Source organism: Apium graveolens, chromosome 7, assembly GCF_009905375.1.
Source record: "Apium graveolens cultivar Ventura chromosome 7, ASM990537v1, whole genome shotgun sequence".
NCBI classification, from domain to species: Eukaryota; Viridiplantae; Streptophyta; class Magnoliopsida; order Apiales; family Apiaceae; genus Apium; species Apium graveolens.
This window is the reverse complement of record NC_133653.1, coordinates 146,810,915-146,826,312: the sequence shown is the minus strand read 5'-3', so window position 1 is coordinate 146,826,312 and position 15,398 is coordinate 146,810,915. Positions and strand designations below refer to the sequence as shown.

Genomic DNA, 15,398 nt, shown 5'->3' with positions numbered 1-15,398 from the left:
TGGAATCACCCTTAAAGTCCTTATCCAAGCTTAATCTAAACAAAACTTCAAGAACAAAAAATTTAGTTCTTGAAAAACACTATTCACCATCTTCTTCCATGATTTTTAGGAAGAGATTGTGAATGATTTAGGAGCTCAAACTTATAGGATATCCATAACTATGCATAAGGAGTCTTAGATAATTACCTTGCAATTTAACAAAGCTTGGAACTAGGTTTTTGATTTTTCTTTCTTTGGAAAAGAAGAAAAGCCGAGAGCTTGATGAAGAATGGGGAGAAAATTTTGTGTTTTTGCTGAAAATGAATTGTTGGCTTGGTTGGTTGACATTTTGATTTGTTTTGTTACCTTTTTACCATGGTAATTTTTGTGTGGTTCTAATTCAACCAACAACACACTTGCTTGGTCATGCTTATCTCACCATGTGATGTCACCCTCCCTCCTTTGTCCTCTTCTCATTGGTTTGATGACATCATCCCCACAAATCTCTTTGATTAGATTTTAATTATTTGGCTAATGACCGCTGATCTGTTATACGGTTCGCTTAACTTTCGTTTTCGTTTATCGTTTGAGGGATCATACCCGGGATCTTATTACTTAGGTTCCCTTCACCTTTCTCAATACATTATATTCCTTTTTATGATCCTCTATTAAAATCCTTGAATTTAAATCCTTTTTATCCTGTTACCTTATACTCAATTCTTTCGATATCTGGTGGATTTTCGGGAAAAATCAAAAGGTTCAAATTTGGATTCTGACGATCTTTACATACACTTATATATCATATAGAGTACCAATAAAATCTCAGAATATCCATAAAAGAACCCCTACATAGTGTGGCATGAACAGTTTTCTTATTCAGCAATATCAGCAAAAACACTATTCATAAGGGTTACAAAAAGTTCAAAATTTTGGGGTTATTACAGTCTCCCCTCCTTAAAAGGATTCCGTCCCGGAATCAAATAGAAACAAATGGGGGTACTTTTCTAGCATTGCGCTCTCTAGTTCCCAAGTTGATTCTTCCACATTATGATTCTGCCATAGCACTCTGACTAGCTTGATCACTTTGTTCTGAAGCACCTACTCCTTCTTATCCATAATCTTTACTGGTTTCTCCACGTAAGTCAGATCTTGTTGCATATCCACATGCTCGTACTCCACAATGTGTCTGGCATCCCGATGATACTTCCTTAGCATTGACACATGGAACACATTATGAACGTGTTGTAGGTTCGGGGGTAAGGCTAGCTCGTAAGCCAACTTCCCAATTCGTCTTAGTATCTCAAAAGGTCCAATGTATCTTGGGCTTAGTTTTCCTTTCTTTCCAAATCTCATTAACCCCTTCCAAGGGGATACTTTTAGTAGTACTAAGTCCCCTACTCCATACTCCTTGTCCTTTCGGGCTAGGTCTGCATATTTCTTCTGTCTGTCTTGGGCTGCTACCATCCGTCCTCTGATGAGATCCACTATGTCTTTGGTCCTTTGGACCACTTCGGGTCCGAGCATCTTCCGCTCTCCTACTTCATCCCAGTATAAGGGAGATCAACTCCTTCTTCCGTACAGGGCCTCATAAGGCGGCATTCCGATGCTAGCATGGAAACTATTGTTATAAGAAAATTCGATCAACGACAAGTGATCATCCCAACTTCCTTTAAAGTCTATTGCACAGACTCTCAACATATCCTCTAGTGTCTGGATGGTCCTTTCACTCTGCCCATCCGTCTGGGGATGGTAAGCGGTACTCATATTTAACTTGGTCCCCGCACATTCTTGAAAGCTCCTCCAAAATATGGAGTTGAACCTGGGGTCTCGGTCTGAGACAATGGACGCTGGGACTCCATATCGCGTCACTATTTCCTTAAGATAAATGTCCACCAGTCTATCGACTGTGTATCTCTCTTTGATAGGAATGAAATGAGCTGACTTTGTCAGTCGGTCTATAATCACCCATATGGCATCATGGTTGGCTTTCATCCATGGTAAACCGATAACAAAATCCATGGCTATCTGTTCTCATTTCCATTCGGGAATCTCCAGGGGTCGTAAGAGTCCACTGGGTCTCTGGTGCTCTGCCTTTACTCTTTGGCAAGTCAAACATTTGCTTACCCATTCTGCTACGTCCCTCTTCATGTTGGACCACCAGTAATATTCCTTCAAATCCCTATACATCTTGGTGCTTCCCGGGTGGATGGAATATCTTGAACTATGGCTTTCATCCAAAATCTCATATTTAAGCTCTTGAAAGTTCGGAACCCAAATCCGGTAGGAGTACCTCATTATCCCTTTATCATCTTTCTCAGTATGGATCTTGTGGCGCCCTCCAAACCCGGGTCAGAAGTTTGGGGTCCACACACACACCTTATTTATAACCTGCTTATAACAATAATAAAGATAATAATAATATATGCAGTGACCCTACTTACCAACCACCACGGACCGCAACAGGTTAAAGTATGCACACAAGCCACACACACTAATATATTACAAACCGTTCAAATCCCAACTATTTCAACTCAAACTGAATATTAAACATTATTACAAACTTTTACAAACTTAAATTATCCCAAAAGAAGCCTACTAGCTCAGCTTTCTCAACCTGAACCCCTAGCTCTCGCGCTGGACTGGGGATCCTCGCTACCAACTGGTTCCTTTTTAACTGGAAAGAATATAAACAACATCGCACAAATGAGCTAACTAGCTCAGCAAGTCACAATGACAAAACTGAGAATAATGATCATCAGGTGAATATGATTATGATATCAAGTGAACATTGGATTATGATTTAGAATTGGATATTATACTTTTAATTTAAAAACCAAGGTTAGGCTGCTGATTAGTCACACACTAACCCCGAGCAAGGCACACAGCATTGCTCTATCTACTGGATCCAAGGCACACATTGGCCTAACTTGACCATTATATGGTCTGACCATGAATCTGGTCCACAATTTTATAAAAACAATCTAATTCTAATATAATAACAGAATATGCAATAATAAACAATAACCAGAATTATTAACAACAATGAGTGTTTAACATTGAAAGGGTTTCAATCCTTGTAAGGATCAATAAGGTAATTTAAAAGCTTGGGTGCTGGGTAATGAAAGAATTGGATAACAAAGAAATCAACATTTCAGGGTTTCAAAGATTTGGGCTTTCAATGCATAGGATACAATGATTGAATGTACAAGTAATTCAGTTCAGTGTTTGGGATTTTGTTTGCATGTATTTGTGGAGTAGTACCGTATACTTGAGGTTCGTGTTTGGGTATACAACAATCAATGGTCTAGAAAGAATAAGGTTCATGGCTCAAGAACAATAACTGGAATCAGGGTTTAGGTTTCAGTGCTTCAAAGCACTTGCAATATCAACAAGACTATCACGTATTACAATATTTCGAGAAAGTTCGGAATACTTGCCTGATATTAGCTTACTACACTGCACTTGCTTCCAATCACAACCGTCTTACTCCTTAACTCTCTGTTTCCCTTTCCTACATCTTGCCTCTTCTGCTCACATATCATAAACATCTATCAATAATTTACTCATGGAATTCTATTCAACACATACTTCTATCTACCCTTCATTTTACCCAAATCCGATTAACGGATTGAAAGTTATGCAATAATCAAGTAAACTCCGAATATATAGACTGATAGTCAATTAACAAGTCACATATAGCACATAATACATCACGTAATCAATGATATATTATTTATAAAGAAGTCTCGGGTCATAAATAGGCTTTCTGGTATTTAAAATGATTTTTAAAACATTTTTCGGAATTAAAACGGGTCGTTGGATCAATTTCGGGTTAATAAACAGGGTTCGATTGGCCAATTCTGGCTCTGAAATAATTTTAGAATAATTATCGAGCCTTGGAAATAATTTAGAATAATATTTTAAAGCTCGAAACTATTTTTCAGAATTTTTAAATCAGTTTTAAATAATTAAATCTAATTAAATAATTAAATCTAATTAAATAATTAATTAAAATCAATTAATAATTAATTAAATCAATTAATCAATTAATTTTCGAATTAATTGACCAATTAATCAATTAGAAATTAACTGAAATTAATTAACTAATTAATTTAGATTTATTTGTGAATTAAAAATAATTTTCAGAATTAAAATAATAATTTTTAGAGTTTTCAGAAATTAAAAACGAATTTTTATAATAAAAATAAATAGGAAATATAATTTTTAAACATTTTTAAAACAGAAATCCAATTTTTGCAAAGTCTGGAAACTACAGGGACCAAACTGCATCGTTTTCAAAACTATAGGTACTAAACTGTAATTTTCCAGGGGGTCGCCGAAAAACAGTCGGGGATGGCCGGAGAACACGTTCCCGGCGTCCTCATCCCACCAACACCTCCAGATCACATCTACAGGTTACCAGGAACATGATAAGTGGCATTTTATACCACTTAGAGCGTCTTAAAATGGCTTAAATTGGTGTCTTGAAATCAAGTATTTTATGTATTTGATGCGTTTTTCTAGTGTTTATGCATTTCAGGGTTTTAGTTGCATTTCGGGGGAGGAATCATCAAGAATAAGCCTTGGCATGTGTTCACCATTGCGAGAGGAAAGAAATGGGCAGATTACGGCGAAGAAACGGAGCGAAATCAGAATTTTTCCAGTAGAGGTCTGAGCGCCCGCTCAGCATTGCTGAGCGGCCGCGCAGCAAGCTGAGCGCCCGCTCAGCTATGCTGAGCGGCCGCGCAGGGTCGGGAAAAAAGATAAATTATTTTAGGACTTCTACTTCTGTTTGGTTCCCACTTCTATGTAATCTGAGTTTTATGGGACTATTATATAAGTAGATTTGAGACGTTTTCACAAGTGTGGATTAAGAAAGGTGTGTTTTTACGCAAGGAGCGAAGGAGATAAGGAAGAAGACCGATTTAGCACACCGCAACGAAGAGGAGGCATATATTCTTGTGATTCTTATTTTGTTGTAACATTGGATGCTAGTTTTCTTGCTTTGAACTTATTTACTCTTGTGACGTACTCTGTTTTAATATAATTAGTTTAGTTATTATTTTCTTGTGTTGTTTATCATGATTTCATATGAACCCATGATGACGATAAGTGCTATTATGGGCTAATCGTGATCATGGGGTTGCAACGGATTTATTATGGAATTCTTTAGTTAATTGTTTAATACTTTAGTGTGTGATGATTGCATGATATCTAGTATTGGTTGTGCGTATTCGTCTTATGTGCGTCGCGAACATATAAGATAGGGTGTTAATCTCTTGTGAAGCGACGGTGAATCTTGAGATTTAGAACTTGCCATGCTAGCATAGGTTCATGTACGTTGTACATGATTAGTGGGTAACTCTAACAGTTTTATTTGCCCTATGTAATTAAAAGGAATAACTTGTGCTTAAATCGTTGTGTTGTCAATTTCTGTAGACATATGGGAACTCAACATAATTGATGACTATTCAACTTCTATCTTAATTGTGGATGCTTGGTAGAATGGTATTAGTACAATGAAAGTTGGCTTTTATCAGTTTCGTGTTATTCGGTTAATATCATCACTGTCTCATGCTAAAGGTAATAACAATGGCTATAGAAGGAAGTAATAATGAAGTTGTGATCTCATGAGTATTTTATTATTGATAAATTGAAGTGTTAGTTAAGTGATTAATTAAGTAGTTAATTATAGTTAATATTTAATCAACAATTTTAAGTGTTAGTGTCTTAACATTGAGAAGTAATCATACATTGGTGAGTGAGTTTAATTAGACAATAATTTAGTCTGAGTCTCTGAGGGAACGAACTAGAAAGTATTCTATATTACTTGTGAACGCGTATACTTGCGTGAATATTAGTGCGTGTTTTCGCCCTAACAAGTTTTTGGCGCCGCTGCCGGGGACTCGGCGTATTTGTTTAGTTTATGTACTTACCATCATTGGTCATTAGGACTCAGTGATTAAGACGTAGTAGTTATTTTTTTCGGTTGTGTTTCAGGTACTTTAGCAAGCGTTTATGCAAACTCGTTCTCGTGCTCGCAAGAGGACTTTAGATACAGCTGAGGAGACATACGAAGTTCTTGATATTCCGGAGAAGTTAGATTTTGAGGATTCGGATTCAGGAACTGAGCAGAAAGAACCAGTAAATATGGGAGATCGTATTGTTCAAGCTGATCCAGCTCTTATGGATTTTTCTCGGCCTAAAATTGATGACATTCAGTCAAGCATCCTTCATCCGGCTATTCAAGCTAACACCTTTGAAATCAAGCCGGGCACTATTCAGATGGTGCAGAATTCTGTTTCTTTTGGAGGAGCGGCAACTGAAGACCCCAACATGCACATAAGGAATTTTGTCGAGATCTGCAGCACTTTTAAGTATAATGGCGTGACTGATGAGGCTATCAAGTTGAGGCTTTTCCCATTCTCACTGAGGGACAAGGCTAAAGACTGGTTACATTCTGAACCAGCTGGGTCCATCACTACGTGGCAAGATCTTGCGCAAAAGTTTCTAGTGAAGTTTTATCCGATGGCAAAGACTGCTGCTATGAGGAGTGCTCTTACTTAGTTTGCGCAGCAACCTACAGAATCTATGTGCGAGGCTTGGGAACGCTACAAGGAAATGTTGAGAAAATGTCCACATCATGGAATGCCGGATTGGATGGTGATCACTGGTTTCTATAATGGTTTGGGGGCCCAATCTCGGCCCATGCTCGATGCAGCAGCTGGAGGCGCCTTATGGGCTAAAAGCTATACTGAGGCGTATAATCTTATAGAGACGATGGCTGCAAATGAGCATCAAAACCCAACTCAGAGGATGACGTCAGGCAAGGTAGCAGGTATTCTGGAAGTTGATGCAGCCACCGCTATTATAGCCCAGCTCCAAGCGCTATCAATGAAGGTTGATTCTCTGGCTACGTATGGAGTTAATCAAATAGCTATGGTTTGTGAGCTTTGTGCAGGTTCTCATGCTACGGATTAGTGTTCTCTTGTCAATGAATCTGTTCAGTATGTGAATAATTATCAGCGACAACAGCAGCCTGTGCCATCGACCTATCATCCTAACAACAGAAATCATCCAAATTTCAGCTGGGGGAATAATCAGAATGCTATTCAGCCACCATATCAGCAAGCAGTGAGTAAACAGTTTAACCCACCTGGATTCCAGCAACCACAGCAGTATGCTACAAGGCAATCATATCCTCAACAGGGAAGTGCAGTTGCACCTACTAGTGCTGATTTTGAGGAACTTAAGCTGTTGTGCAAGAGTCAGGCGATTTCTATCAAGACCTTGGAAAATCAAATCGGTCAATTAGCCAATGCAGTGCTCAATCGTCAACCTGGCACTCTTCCCAGTGACATGGAAGTACCAGGCAGGAAGGAAGCTAAAGAGAAAGTCAAGGCTATTACCTTAAGGTCTGGAAAAGTAGCTGATTCTGAAAAGGCAAAAGAAGTAGATACTGAAATTAGAGATGAAGAATCTACGCAAAAGGAGAAAGCGGCGGAACCAAGGAAGACTACTGTTGAACACACTCTGCCTGAGGCTAATACAGGGGAGAAATAGCTCTATCCTCTACCACCTTTTCCTAAGAGATTGCAGCAACAAAAGCTGGATAGACAGTTCGGGAAGTTTCTGGAGGTGTTCAAGAAACTTCACATCAATATACCTTTCGCGGAGGCTCTTGAACAGATGCCTAGTTATGCAAAGTTTATGAAGACTATTCTTTCAAGGAAGGTGAAACTGGACGACCTTGAAACCGTTGCTCTCACGGAAGAATGTAGCGCTGTTCTGCAGCAAAAGTTACCACCAAAACTGAAAGATCCAGGAAGCTTCACCATTCCTTGCACCATTGGCAATCTGACTTTTGACAAGTGCCTTTGTGATTTGGGAGCAAGCATTAATCTGATGCCGTTGTCGATCTTTAAAAAGCTGGATCTGCCTGATCCAAAACCCACATACATGTCGCTACAATTGGCTGACCGTTCCATTACTTACCCTAGGGGCATAGTTGAGGATGTGCTCGTCAAGGTGGATAAGCTCTTCTTTCCAGCAGATTTTGTTATTCTGGATTTTGAGGAAGATAAGAAGATTCCCATAATCTTGGGAAGGCCTTTCTTGGCTACTGGCCGTACCTTGATAGATGTGCAAAAAGGTGAACTTACTATGCGGGTCCAAGATCAGGATGTGACCTTCAACGTATTCAAGGCAATGAAATTCCTTACAGAAGATGAGGAGTGCTTAAAATTGGATGTGATTGATTCTGCGGTTACTTTGGAACTCGATCACATGCTAATGTCTGATGCATTGGAAAAGGCCTTAGTGGGGGATTTTGACAGCGATGATGAAGAGAGCAACGAGCAATTACAATATCTGAACACTTCTCCCTGGAAGCGAAAGCTGGACATACCATTTGAATCTCTTGGTACTTCTGACCTCAAGAACGCTGAAGGGAAGCTCAAACCATCAATAGAGGAAGCACCTACCTTGGAGCTTAAGCCATTACCTGAGCACTTGAGGTATGCTTTTTTAGGTGATTCATCTACGTTACCTGTTATTATTTCATCTGACCTTTCAGGTAGTGAAGAAGACAAACTATTAAGGATTTTGAGAGAATTCAAATCGGCTATAGGATGGACCATAGCAGACATCAAGGGGATAAGTCCTTCATATTGTATGCATTAAATTCTGCTAGAGGAAGGTAGTAAGCCAACTGTGGAACAGCAGCGAAGACTGAATCCCATCATGAAGGAGGTGGTGAAGAAAGAAATTCTGAAATGGCTAGATGCAGGCATCATTTATCCTATTTCTGACAGCTCGTGGGTGAGCCCCGTACAATGTGTACCTAAGAAGGGAGGTATCACTGTGGTCGCAAATGAAAAGAATGAGCTCATCCCTACTCGAATAGTTACAGGATGGAGAGTATGCATGGATTATAGAAAATTGAACAAAGCCACAAGGAAGGATCACTTCCCTCTTTCATTTATTGATCAGATGCTTGACAGATTGGCGGGTCATGAGTATTTTTGTCTTCTGGATGGTTATTCCGGGTATAATCAGATTTGTATTGCACCAGAGGATCAGGAAAAGACTACCTTCACTTGTCCATTTGGCACGTTCGCTTTTCGCAGAGTTTTGTTTGGGTTATGTGGCGCACCGGCCACTTTTCAGAGATGTATGATGGCTATATTCTCTGACATGATTGGAAATAACATCGAAATGTTCATGGATGACTTCTCCGTCTTTGGACACTCATATGATGAATGTTTGAATAATCTGCGAGCCGTACTCAAAAGATGCGTGGAAACTAATTTGGTGCTCAATTGGGAGAAATGTCATTTTATGGTGCGTGAAGGCATTATCCTTGGGCATAAGGTCTCTAGCAAGGGTCTGGAGGTGGACAAGGCCAAGGTGGGAGTCATTGAAAATCTTCCCCCACCTAATTCTGTGAAAGGAATCCGTAGTTTTCTTGGTCATGTGGATTTTTATCGGCGATTCATCAAGGACTTTTCAAAGATATCCAAGCCGTTGTGCAACTTGCTTGAGAAAGATGTGCCTTTTAAATTTGATGATGAATGTTTGGCAGCATTCGAGACTCTCAAGAAGAGTTTGATCACTGCACCAGTTATTATAGCACCAGATTGGACAGAACCGTTTGAGATGATGTGTGATGCAAGTGATTATGCGGTAGGTGCAGTTCTGGGACAACGCAAGAAAAATCTCTTCCATGTGGTCTACTATGCGAGTAAGACTTTAAATGGTGCCCAATTGAACTACACCACTACTGAGAAGGAGCTTTTGGCTATAGTCTTTGGTTTTGAGAAATTTCGATCTTATCTGCTTGGTACGAAAGTAACAGTATTCACTGATCATGCAGCTATTCGCTATCTGGTTTCCAAGAAGGATTCGAAGCCGAGACTCATTCGTTGGGTGCTTTTACTTCAGGAATTTGAGTTAGAGATCAAAGATAGAAAAGGTACTGAGAATCAAGTAGCTGACCATCTCTCTAGGTTGGAGAATCCCGATTCTACTTCACAAAATAGGACGTTAATCAATGAATCTTTTCCGGATGAGCAGTTGTTTGCAATTCAGGAGGAAGAACCATGGTTTGTAGATATTGTAAACTATCTCGTCAGCAATATAATGCCTCCTAATTTGACATACGCTCAAAAGAAGAAGTTTCTGCATGAGGTGAAGTGGTATATGTGGGATGAACCATATTTGTTTAGACAGGGAGCTGACCAGATCATCATGAGATGTATCCCGTTCTGTGAGACGGAGGGGATATTACGAGACTGCCATTCCACGGTTTATGGTGGACACTATGGTGGTGAGAAGACGACAGCTCGTATTCTGCAAGCAGGTTTTTTCTGGCTTACTTTGTTCAAGGATGCTCATCAGTTTGTTTTAAGGTGTGATCGTTGCCAAAGAGTGGGAAATTTGTCATGGAAGGATGAGATGCCATTAAATGTGATGCTTGAAGTCGAGGTCTTTGATGTGTGGGGAATCGATTTCATGGGGCCTTTTATCTCGTCTTGCAATAATCAATACATCTTGATGGCAGTTGATTATGTCTCAAAATGGGTCGAAGTTAAAGCTTTACCGACAAATGATGCAAAGGCAGTGCTAAATTTTCTTCATAAGCAAATTTTCACGAGGTTTGGCACACCTCGGGTAATCATAAGTGATGAAGGATCGCATTTTTGCAACCGTAAGTTCACTTCTATGATGCAGCGTTATAATGTGAATCATCGAGTAGCTACTGCCTATCATCCGCAAATAAATGGGCAAGCGGAAGTGTCTAACAGAGAGATAAAGTGCATTCTAGAGAAGGTTGTTTGTCCGTCAAGGAAGGATTGGTCTTTAAAGCTCGATGAAGCTGTTTGGGCTTACAGAACAGCATACAAAACTCCACTTGGGATGTCACCATTTCAGTTGGTGTACGGTAAGGGATGTCATCTACCTGCGGAGCTTGAGCATAAGGCCTACTGGGTATTGAAGAAGTTGAACCTGGATTTAGATGTAGCTGGTAAGAAAAGAATGCTTCAGCTTAATGAACTTGATGAATTTCGACTTCAAGCGTACGAAAATAACAAAATGTATAAGGAAAAGGTGAAGAGGTGGCACGATAGGAAGCTACATCCAAAGTTATTTGTGCCAGGGCAACAAGTTCTCTTATTCAACTCTCGGCTCCGACTTTTTCCTGGGAAGTTGAAATCAAGGTGGTCTGGACCTTTTATTGTCAAAACTGTGTTTCCACATGGAGCGGTGGAAATTTTTGAGAATGATACGGACCAAACATTCAAAGTTAACGGTCAGCGGTTGAAGCACTACTATGGGAACATGGCAAACCGAGAAGTGGTTAGTGCCATTTTGTTGACTACTTGAGAAGGGTACGAAGCGTCAAGCTAATGACGAAAAAGAAGTGCTGCGTGGGAGGCAACCCATGAATTGTTGTTACAGGAACCCTTAGAAGTCAATAACCTATCCAAAAACACAAAAAAATCAGAAAACAGGGGCTGAAAAAAAAAATTCCAGTGACCCCGTGAGCGCCCGCTCAGCTTTGCTGAGCGACCGCGCAGCAAGCTGAGCGCCCGCTCAGCTTTGCTGAGCGACCGCTCAGTTTTGCTGAGCGACCGCTCAGTTTTGCTGAGCGACCGCTCAGGGGTCGAGTACCAGAATTTTTTTTTTACAGTTCAGAAAAAAAAAAGAGAAAAAAAAACAAAACACAAAAAAACAGTTTTAGCCCATAAACCCACGATTTGTTCCCACTACCCCATCATTTTACTCCTTAATTCCCAAACCCTAATCTAATCCACACCCTATATATACATACACATATCCTACATATCTCCCACAACACTTCCTACACTTAAACCCTCTCACAAACAAAAAACAAATCAGTTCTTACACACTTTAATTCACGAATCAATGGCACCCGAGAGAGCACGCACTATTCACTACACCATAAAATGGTTATGGCAACCACAAAAATTTATTGCCTTATGGGCTATTTATGTTGCAGTAGAATTTATGGCAACAAATATGTAAAATTTTGGCGTTGCATCCGGTGGTGATGCAATAGAGGTCCTATTGCAACATTTTAAGCAATATTTTGTAACGATAAAACATTATTGCAATAAACCATATATAGCAATAAAATATATTTTATTGCAACGCGGTAAAATCATTGCAATAATTGTTTTTGTTAGCTAAATAACCACCTTAAGGCAACATTAGTGGGTCCAATTGCAATGAAATTTAAGGTCAAATTTGACAAATATTGTAACAATTTGGAACCAATTGCAATATTTTATAGCTGATGTAATTGTAAATGGCAACATATTTCGACACAATTGCAACATTATTTAAAAAAAAATAGGATTTGACTATAAATAAACTAAACCATGCATTTTTTATGCCACAAATCTCACACCAATGTCATTTTATAACCGTTAAGAACTATTCAAAAGCATTGGTTGTTCCAACATAATCATACATACAATTCAGAATGTACATCAATACAAAATGTACATCAATACAAAAGGATAAATTACAACACCAAATTAATTAATAAACAAAACTAATATTAGTAATCTTCATTTAGCTTTTTCGCTAAATCAGAAGCATTTATCTTGGTTCTGGATCAAAAGTTTCACAGCTCAATTGGAGCAGCAGCAGTTTTGGACACGGCTGGAGTGACGCCACCCATGAGAAAATCGATGGAAAAATCGATAATCCCTTTCTCAGCCGGTGCTTGAACAAATACGGGTGAAGAATAAGCTAATGGAAGGTCCTGGGTGGCTAGGTATGTTCGTGCTGTGGGGTACTGCAATCCTGCACCAGTATAATTCCCATGGGAAAATGGCTTCTCTGTGTAGGAAAGCTTCCATAGGTACTCTTAACATCTTGTGAAAGGATGGAACCAAAATTATACTCGGTAGAAAATTTCTGATAAACAGGTGGAAGCTGGTTCTGCTAAACCATTTATACTGGAAAAAATAAAACTTTTTAATACTTGGAAGTTGCAATTTTACGGTTCTTTTCAGCAACCATTAAGACCTGCAGAAATTCATTAATAAATAGCAAACAAGAGTATATATTCGATAACACACCAACGGAACACCAACTAGTATATTTAAACAATAATGATTTCAATATTTGGAAGGATTCCAACTGCCAGATTAATGATAATTACAAGTAACAGAGTCACAAGAGCTGCTACCTGGAAAAACAAATATGGATGATGATTAGACTGAACTTTATATCACTGTAAATAAAAACTCACTTTTTTCACAATTCCATCGTAAATATATGTTTGTCAAGTACCTTATTAGCATGGATTGTCCAATTTATGATAAGTTCAGACAATATTGCACCAAGTAATCCAACAAGTGCACTAGAAGCACCTACGGATATATTTGACCATTAATTTATGAAGGTTATAATGTATAAAACTATAGAAGTGATTGATTTCCCATCAACCAAGGCTCACCATTTGACCATCAACTTGGAATGATATCAAAACACACTACTGATTTTATGTACTCTGTTTGAGTGGACACGTACAACCCACCTAAACCATATCTCAAAAGTCAATTTATAACAAAACAACTAATATGTTCAGAAAGGCTTGAAACGGCATGAGGCCATGAGCACTTAAATATATAAACTTAAAGATATATGTATGTAGATTATTGACCTTCTTTAGACGGATCAGGGAATAATTCAAAGCATTCATATATAATACTAATAAAATTGACTGATGAGGTGAGTAAAACAAGAAAGAAAAAAGATTACCAACATAAGTTCAATCTTTGAAAATGGACTTAACCATACCAGTAACTTCATCTTCTTTAATGGGCCTCAAAGCTCAACTTTACAAACTTTTCTAACCTTAACATAATAAGGCCCATAATCAGCCCATATCAAATTACTCCAACCTCTACTAAATATATCAGGTAGCTTTGTTCATGTTCCTATCAGCCAACTACTGATCACTTCTTTAACCAACTCAGCTATTGTAATCATAACATTAAGCCTAAAGTCTAAAAAATACAAAGGATAGGGCCATACGTTTAGCAATATCATCTGAAAATACACAACTTTTTATTTTGCAATTATATATATATAATCCCAGGACACTGTAGATTTAGATTATAAGAACACCTGAAAATGCTCATATAATAGTTTGGTGGCCTTCACATGGCAAAGTACTATATTGTGTCGCAATAAGAGACTTCATATATGAATTTCAAAAAAATAGTTTCCAAAAGGGGTGAACAATAACTTGGTGGATAAACATCTACTATATAGGCTTATGATATGAACAAGTATGGTTCATTAATTGTCATCCAATGCCTAATCCGATCACCAAAACTTTTAAAAACAAATCCTATAAAATTAGCAAAATCCTCTCTGCAATATAGCACATATACAATTATTATTAATTAGAATTTCAAGTTTTGTAGGATTTTCTTTCCTTTATATATGTAATTATTCAATAAAATTACTAAAATTGCAATAACCAAGTATTAAATGACCACTAAATTATAGAGAAAACTTTCTCAATTAGCACACCAAGAAAAATAAATAACCACGCATATAGGAAGGTAAGTTCTTGTCATCGAGTTATTATATACATAACTAAACCAAAACCAACCCATATAATAGAAACAATTACAAGTCCCAAACATAAAAAGTAAATAGCATACAAACATTTTCACACATAAATATGTGTACCTATCCGCGACTCATCACATCCCCATTTATTCCAACCAAAACACATGGTAATGCTTCACAAATAAACTCCCATCATTCTCTATCTCAACCGCATCCTCCACAATCAAACATGAATGATTAAATTAAAAAGTTAAGAACACTAATTAAGAATAAAATAAAGCAGTAATTGAAGAACAAGAAAGAAGATTTGAATATCAAAAACAAACTAATTAAGATTTTAAAATTGTAGTTTGAATACAAAAGGCCATACATAATCAATTAAAGAACATGTATATAATCAATTTGGGGAATATATTTACCTTGTTGTAGCGTACATCTTCTTCCCAAACATCAATATTAGATCTTGTTTTCCCCTCGTGTTGCAGCTTGAATCTTCCTTCTCTCTCCTCGTCTCCCTCTGACCCTCTCTCGTGTTTGTAGGGTGTTAGGTGTGTGGTTGTGTCTGAGCGTCTGTTGTGTTATTTTGTTTTATTTTTTTTTAGTTTTATTATTTAATTTATTCTTGGTAAGCCCGGTAAAATTTCTAGCTCAGACAATTTTGAAGCCCGCCAATATTTTGGGTCCAAAATTTGGACTTACCGCAACGCTTAAAAAAATTCATTGCAATAAGAAGCTAATTTTTACCTCCTTCTGATTTTTGCCCTTTATTTGCAACACTTTTGAAGGTCCCTGCAATATAT

General features: G+C 38.1%; 1 long non-coding RNA gene and 1 other non-coding gene across 2 annotated transcripts; both read right to left on the bottom strand.

Annotated features, from left to right (window-relative positions):
• Nucleotides 1–6,522: 6,522 nt before the first annotated feature.
• On the bottom strand, nt 6,523–6,629 carry LOC141675462 (small nucleolar RNA R71). Its single transcript, XR_012556113.1, has one exon. It is a non-coding gene; the product is annotated as a small nucleolar RNA R71 (small nucleolar RNA).
• A 5,986-nt stretch (nt 6,630–12,615) lies between these two features.
• On the bottom strand, nt 12,616–15,164 carry LOC141673063 (uncharacterized). The gene is made up of 3 exons (XR_012555792.1): nt 15,018–15,164; nt 14,719–14,813; nt 12,616–12,968 (listed from the first exon to the last, which is right to left on the bottom strand). It is a non-coding gene; the product is annotated as an uncharacterized LOC141673063 (long non-coding RNA).
• Nucleotides 15,165–15,398: the final 234 nt, after the last annotated feature.